Here is a 7,328-nt window from a genome sequence, read left to right as displayed (position 1 = left end):
TCGAAACCATCAGTACGACATTTTTTCTCTGTCGTTTCAATTTTTAATTAAATAGAAAACAAGTAAGGTCAAATAAATTCTGGTCCACCAATTTAATCAGTATAAACATATGGATCCCATCATTATTATTATAAACATGTGCGTCTTTTTAATTATTATATTATCTGATTATTGTATTATTTATAGATTGCTTTAATTATGTCACATTAGGAAAAGAGATTCCCTCTTCGGCGAATGAAAATAAAAGAAATTAAAATTAAAATAAGACTTAATAAATTTAACCTTTTTTTTTTCTTTTTGCTGTTGGCATTTTATTTATAAAAGAAATGATCACTAATCATTTGATAAATACTAAGGGCTGCATGATTAAGTCTTCTTCTTTTGCAAATCATTGTCGTTACTCTCATAAGCTCTCTATAATCACATTCCTCTGCAGGTAACAGGTAACATATGGACCACTTTTTTTTTTATTATAATAAAACATTTTCTTCTCCTGATGTTTTTCATCTCACAGGAATATATTTATCTCATCGTGGGCCCAAATGCAGTAAATAAATTGGGATCAAGGACAAGTCTGTTTAAGTGTTGAAATTGTAAGAAGACCTCATAAAAAAATTGCCTAAAGCCCCATTATTGTTATTCAACTATTACTTTCATGACACTTATACAAATAATTTATAACTCCATCTTTATTTAGGGAAAAAACTGTAGCAATTGTTGTTATATCACAAGAAAAAAATTCCAATTAAAAATATAATAAGAATTAATTGCAAATTTTTTAATAAATATCAATATAATTTAATAGTTTATTTTTTTGGTAGAGTAATATAATTTAAAAAATTTATAGCAGTATTACTTTTTAAAATGCAAATTATTATAATTATATTAATAATATATTTGTATTTATTATAAAATTTATTTTAATAAAATCTTAAATTTTTTAAATATTTGTATATATTGTTATATTTTATTATAATATTATATTTATATTTATTAAAATATAAGAGTCAATATTTTTAAATTAATTAAGACAAAAAGTATTATAATAAGGATCCACTTATGTTACAACAGTGGTACCATACCACAATTTTTGTCCTCATCTAATATAACCATTGGATTTAAAAAGCAACCAATCGAATGGAGAAGAGATGGCCACGTTTGTGACGAAACATGGTGACTTACCTCTCTCCGAATGCAGGATTACTGTTATCAAGAAGGAAATTTGAGGAATTTATGAAGTCCAGGTGAAAATCAAAGGAAGCCCCTACCAAAGGCCAAATGGATGAAGGGACAATCTTCTGCACCGTTTTCTTTTCTAACACTCCTCTTTCTCTATATCCATAAATCCTGACCAAATCAGTTCCATTGATGCAGTACAACAAACTTTCTCAGCACAAGCTCGCAAATGATATTACATTACATTAAAACGCAACCGGCTCCAACGGTTGCAGGTTGCCGCATCAATTATCTAATAATTAATTTCAGCCATTAGATTGACCAGTAAAACATCCAACGACTCAACTAAATAAAGACAAAAACTGTAGTATGGTATCACTATTGTAACGTAGGTGGATCCTTATAATAAAAAAGAATTCTTTTATTAAAAATATAATCATTTTCCCAAACTTATCCTTGTCGTTTTTTAAAGGAAAAAATAAATTAGAAAAGTCTATGGTCATGATAATTTTATTTCGTCAGTTCCTTATATATTTATTTCATTTATTTCATACATATCTGTCTTAGGGTGATATTGTTTTGTAAAGATATAATAGTAAGGTACTATAAAAAGAAAAGAGGGGTGTGTACTTCCCAGTGTAATAATTATATGTAGAAGAAAACTAACAAGAGGAAAAATGACAAAGAGCAAGGCGCTGGTTGTGGGGAGAAGAGGATAGAGAAGCCAATCTTAGCTTGTTGATTGAGGGCTCATTTTCTGATCATCGTAGCCTTGTTGGAGCTGTCAAACAAGTCGATGTTGTCATTTGCACCATGTCGGGGGCTCATTTAAGGAGCCACAAACATTTTGATGTTGCTTAAACCTGTTGAGTCCATCAAATAAGCTGTAAATATTAAGGTAGGTAATCCTTAATTTTTATGTAATTTTAATTTCAGATCCAAAATTGCATGCAAGTCATTAAATTTCTTTCCTTTTTTTATTTTTTATTTGATGAATTGCTTGATTTGGTCGTGTGTGTATTTTTTTTTCCTTTGGTTTTTCTTTTTCCAAAACATAAATAGACCAAGCACATCTCCAAATTGGGTTGGAGCGGGGATTCTAACTCTACGATGGCCATATTAAAATTTAAAATTTTTTAATTTATTTTTTCTTTTATAGCTACATCTCAATATTTGAAAAAAATGAATATTTACACGCTTTTAATTTACCTCGTGTTTTCTTTATATTATGCATGTGTATATATTGTGTTCCTAATTTGTGATCACGACTATCAGTACTAAGATGTATATTATGATTTCTTTTGGTATTTATACGTAAGACGGTGCGCATATCGAATCAAATTGATGATGTGCGTGTTTAATTTGCTTCAGCATATATAACACTCATCTCAGCAGGATCAGGATCAGGATTAGGGTTTGATGTAGTTTCACAAGCAAAGCAACCGATTATATAGGAAGGTTGCACTTAGACGCATGCAGGAGGCAAGCCGTCATACATACTATAAAAATATAAAATTATCCTTATTAATCAAAAAAGTAAAATCATTAACTTTCAAGGAATTCTTATAATTACTAATAATATTGAGGTAATAAAATAATAAAATAATGTTAATAATATTTATTTTAGTTATCAATTTATTGTATTGTACACAAAAACAAAATTTATTACATGTTAATAAATGTTTAAATAAATTTTATTATTATATTATTAATTTTTATTATATTGAAAATATAACTAAATAATGTATTATTTAATTATATTATAGTTAATATAACTAATAATAAATATTTGAATATGAATAAATATAAATAATTTTAATTTAAAATTAATAGTAATATAAATAAAGATATAAAATATTATACATGCGTGCAGAAAATCTCCTTTAATAGTAATTTTATAAAAGATATAAAATAATTAACCTGTCAATTATCATATTGTTAAAAAGTGCAGAAAGACCACTCAAAAACGTGGAGAAAAACCACTCAAATTTATACATGCGTCAACAGGGAAACAGTAACCAAATACGTGATACAAAAAGGGGTGAATGATTCTGTCTTTTCCTTTTGCAAGTCGCTGTTATTACTCTCATCAACTCCTTTCTCGCACATTTCTTAGCAGTTACCAGTAATATTTAAAATCGCTGTGTAGATATGCAAAGTTCCGTAAGTGCATTAATAATTATTTGCCAGAAAAAAATAGTTGCGTCAATATTAAAGGAATTGACATCCAGGGACACAATTTATTTGCTTAATGATTATTTAATTAATTAATTTATAATATATTAATCTTTTAAGTTGAATATTTAAAATCTTAGACCCGAAACAATAAATCATCTGAGGCAAATAAAAGAGAAATTATCATCCTATTTTTTCTTTTTTCTTTTTTTAACTTCTTGTAGCTTATAAAAGAGAAATTATCAGTCATTTACTCAAAGTTATTCGTTCAAAGTGACAAAATAGAAGCGAACATAAAATTGTAGTGGTGATTACGTTTTAGGAGTAACTTTATTTTTTTAGTAAACAGTTGATACACATTGTAATAATGGGTATAAAATTAAGTATATTTAAATTTTCATAACTTTTGGATAATAAAATAATTTTTAGGTGGATGATTGAAAATTTTTCTTTTCAAAATATTTTGAAAACAATACCAAATGTACCAAAACATTGTTTACTTACACTATATTTTTTTTCTTTTTAATTTCTTAACTCATTCTTATCCTTATTCTTGCTAACATATCCACAATCTGTCAATGAAATTTACTTTTATAAATTTGAAGATTTTTTCATACAATTTTGTACGATGATGAGTTCTCATGTTTCTGTTAAAAAAAAATCGTAAATAATACAAATGAAAAAAAACAAAAAGTAGCAGGGCTGGCAATACAAAACCATAACTTTTTTTCTTTGAAATATGCATAAATAAAGTTAATAGTGATGTGTCAGCACGATCTTGAGAGCACGGCTTGGAGTCTCAATAATTATTGACACTCATATTTGAAAACTTTCGAAAAGATAAAATCCAATATGAAAGGTGAAACGCTATAATCATAGTAACTAGAAAATTGATTGATTTACAAATATCAATTTAAACAATTTTCATGTTGATCGACAATTTAAGTAGATTGACAAAGATTGAAGTAATTACTGTTGGTGATTGATTGACTTTGTCCTTATCCTTGCCTTCTTCTTATCAAAAATCGAGTGTCATTTAAATTGGTCCAGGGTTTCTGATTGCAACTAATGGACTTCATATACGCATAATGGTCCCTACGTACATACGTACCAATATTTGATTGAAAAAGGGGGTGCATGCTTAATGCTCAAGTCGTCTTCTTTTGGAAATTCATTGTTATTACTCTCATCAACTCGTTCCTCACATTCCTCTTTAGTCAAAATCTGTAATATTTCTTCTATATTCAAGGTGAATACAGCAGCTCATCAACTCTGATCCCAGACAGGTAAAGAGGTGCACTTGTTCTAAAACCTGTAATATTCTTTTAGTAGCAGAATCTCTGATACTTGATCTTCATAGCGGTGCTTTCTTAATTTCCATCAACTTTCCTAGGAAAAAATTCTCTGGTTTTTCTTAATCATATCATTTATTTTTAGTAGCAGAATACTTGATCTTGATAGCCATTCTTTCTTAATTTCCATCAACTTTCCTTGAAGGATACCTTTCTGTTAATAGCGAAACCTCTGATCCTTAAGATAGAAAAAGAAATTCTCCACTTAGGTATCAGTTGGTTCAAGATCAATATCGTGATGTTGTTTGCGGTCTATTCTTTCTCTGTCTTTCCCTCTAGTTCATTTTAATTTATTTGTATTCCTTTATTTGACATTTTTATTCACTTTATATATATATATATATTTATATATATATACTGTTAAGCAACAGGCAATGGCTGCAGAAGTGGGTCTGGCTGCTTTTTCCAGCATCGTATCAGAAGGTGTAAAGTCACTATTCAAACCGATTATACGGCAGATATCTTATGTGTTCAAGTACCAGAGCTACATAGATGGCCTAAAAGATCAAGTGAAGCAGCTGGAACACAAAAGAGAAAGGGTGGAAATACCCGTTCATCAGGCTACTCAACAAGGAGATGAGATTTATAAGGATGTTGCAGACTGGCTTAATAGTGTCAAGGAATTCACTCAGGGCGCTGCAAAATCCATCACTGATGATGAAGATAGAGCTAAGAAGTTCTGTTTCAAAGGATCGTGCCCAAACTTGATTTCCCGTTACAAGCTCAGTAGACAAGCAGCAAAGGCCGCAGAAGCTGCCGCTAGTCTCGTGGGAAAAGGCAACTTCTCTAATGTTTCCCACCGTCCTACTCCAAAGCTGGCAGAACATATTCAAGTGAAAGATTTCGAGGCGTTTGATTCAAGAATGAAAGTATTTCAAGATGTTATGGAGGCGTTGAGGGATGATAAGCTCAACATAATTGGGGTCCACGGGATGGGCGGCGTGGGTAAAACCACGATAGTCAAGCAAGTTGCAAAGCAAGTGATGGAAGAAAACTTGTTCGATAAGGTCGTTATGGCTGAGGTAACACAGACCCCAGATCATCATAAAATTCAAAACAAACTTGCTTTTGATTTAGGCATGGAATTTGGCCTGAATGAGAATGAATTCCAAAGAGCTGAACGATTACATGAAAGATTGAAGAAAGAGAAGCAGCTCCTCATTATATTAGATAATATTTGGACAAAACTTGAGTTGGATAAATTTGGAATTCCAACCGGGGATGTTGCTGAGAAAGATAGAAAGGATGATCAGAGAAGATGCACAATAATATTGACGTCTAGAAAGCAAGATTTATTGCGCATTGATATGAATTCTCAGAAAAATTTCCAGATCGATGCTTTGCCACCAAAAGAAGCATTGCAGTTATTTGAGGAGATAGTGGGTGATTCAACTAAAATATCTGCTTTTCAAAGTACAGCCAATGAGATCGTTGAAAGATGCGGAGGTTTGCCTGTTGCACTGAGTACAGTTGCAAATGCTCTGAAAACTAAGGAGCTTGACTTTTGGAAAGATGCATTGAATCAGCTAAGAAGATCGGATGCAAGAGAAATTCATGGCATGCAAGCAAATGTTTACACCTCCATAAAATTGAGTTATGACTTCTTGGAAAGTGAGGAGGCAAAATCTCTGTTCCGTCTTTGTGGTCTATACAGTGAAGGTTATGTCATACAAGTTTCTAACTTATTGAGATATGGTGTGGGTTGGCGTTTATTTGAAAATGTTTACACATCGGAAGAAGCAAGGAGTAGAGTGCATCGGTTGATCGACAACCTCAAATCTTCATGCTTATTGTTGGACGGTGATGCTAAAGATGAAGTTAAAATGCATGACGTCACTCATGTTGTTGCCGTATCAATTGCCGCAGAGAAGCGCATGTTTAATATTCCAAATGTTGCCGACTTAGAGAAAAAGATGGAAGAGACAATACGGAAAGATCCAATTGCCATTTCATTACCCCAGAGAAATATTCAAGAGCTCCCTGAAAGGTTGCAATGTCCCAATCTCCAGTTATTTTTGTTGTTTAGAAAGGGTAATGGCCCTATGCAAATTTCAGATCTCTTTTTTGAAGGGACAGAAGAACTCAAAGTTTTAAGTCTTACTAGAATTCCTTTCTCTTCATTACCTTCGTCACTCGGTCGCCTCATTAACCTTCAAACATTGTGTTTAGACTGGTGCCAACTAGAAGATGTAGCGGCAATTGGACAACTAAAGAAATTGGAGATTCTTAGCTTTCGATATTCCGACATTAAGCAGTTACCACTTGAAATTGGACAATTGACGGGGTTACAATTGCTAGATTTGAGCAATTGTAAATAAAAATTTCCAGCAAAATACTCTGTTCTTAAATAAAAATTTTTCTGCACTTCCGCTTGCACCCAACACCTTGTTGTTGAAGATGGATATGCTGAACCACCAGAATCAGCAAGTTCTTCAGATTGGACTCCAGCACATCAACAGCAGTACAAAGAAAACATACAGAGAAATGCCACGGCACTTCGATATATCCAGCAAGGTGTTAGTAAGTCAATTTTCCCCAGAATATTTGGTGTCAAAAAGGCCAAAAATGCTTGGGAAATCCTAAAACAAGAATTTCAAGGTCCGAAAAGGCAGTCACCATCAAGTT

The 7,328-nt window shown here is 31.6% G+C and overlaps 1 pseudogene; it reads left to right on the top strand.

Moving 5' to 3' along the window:
• Positions 1 to 1,944: 1,944 nt before the first annotated feature.
• LOC18041249 overlaps positions 1,945 to 7,328 on the top strand; it is a 9,949-nt pseudogene continuing 4,565 nt past the window's right edge.

The sequence above is a fragment of the Citrus clementina genome, unplaced genomic scaffold, assembly GCF_000493195.1.
Source record: "Citrus clementina cultivar Clemenules unplaced genomic scaffold, Citrus_clementina_v1.0 scaffold_5, whole genome shotgun sequence".
Classification (NCBI taxonomy): Eukaryota; Viridiplantae; Streptophyta; class Magnoliopsida; order Sapindales; family Rutaceae; genus Citrus; species Citrus x clementina.
Note: the sequence above shows the minus strand (reverse complement) of the source record. Positions and strands in the feature narration are given on the sequence as shown.